This window comes from Octopus bimaculoides, chromosome 8 (assembly GCF_001194135.2).
Source record: "Octopus bimaculoides isolate UCB-OBI-ISO-001 chromosome 8, ASM119413v2, whole genome shotgun sequence".
NCBI lineage: Eukaryota > Metazoa > Mollusca > Cephalopoda > Octopoda > Octopodidae > Octopus > Octopus bimaculoides.
The window spans coordinates 56,162,785-56,163,271 of record NC_068988.1 but is presented as its reverse complement, the minus strand read 5'-3'; the positions used below and the strand labels follow the sequence as shown (position 1 = coordinate 56,163,271).

At 32.4% G+C, this 487-nt stretch overlaps 1 protein-coding gene across 2 annotated transcripts in view; it reads right to left on the bottom strand.

Annotated features, from left to right (window-relative positions):
* Positions 1-487, bottom strand: part of LOC106876201 (netrin-1) — a 395,789-nt gene that overhangs the window by 204,367 nt on the left and 190,935 nt on the right. The window lies entirely within an intron of this gene.

Genomic DNA, 487 nt, shown 5'->3' with positions numbered 1-487 from the left:
ATATATATATATATATATATATATACATATATATATATATATATGTATGTATGTATGTATATGTGGTATATGTCTGAGGGATGACATACATTCACATTCTTATAGTCATGCAGACAGAGGAAGAGAGAGAGAGAAACCGAGAGAGAGAAACACAGAGAGAGGAAGGGTGGACAAATAGCGAGTGCGAATATGAGAATATGGGAACGGTAGTTTAATATTCAGCAAATGTGATAAAATACCATAAAAGATACCGAAGAATATTATGGAGAATATGCATAAATATACACACACACACATACACACACACATATATATACACATATAGACAAATACACATGTGTGAATGTAGAGGTGGGGTACAGAAATGAATGAAAAAGACAATGATAAAAATATTTAAGTGAGGGCAGGCTGAAATGATGAATTGACAGATTAATAGACCGGATGCACCCTCCTACCTCCCATACGTACATTATATATATATATATAT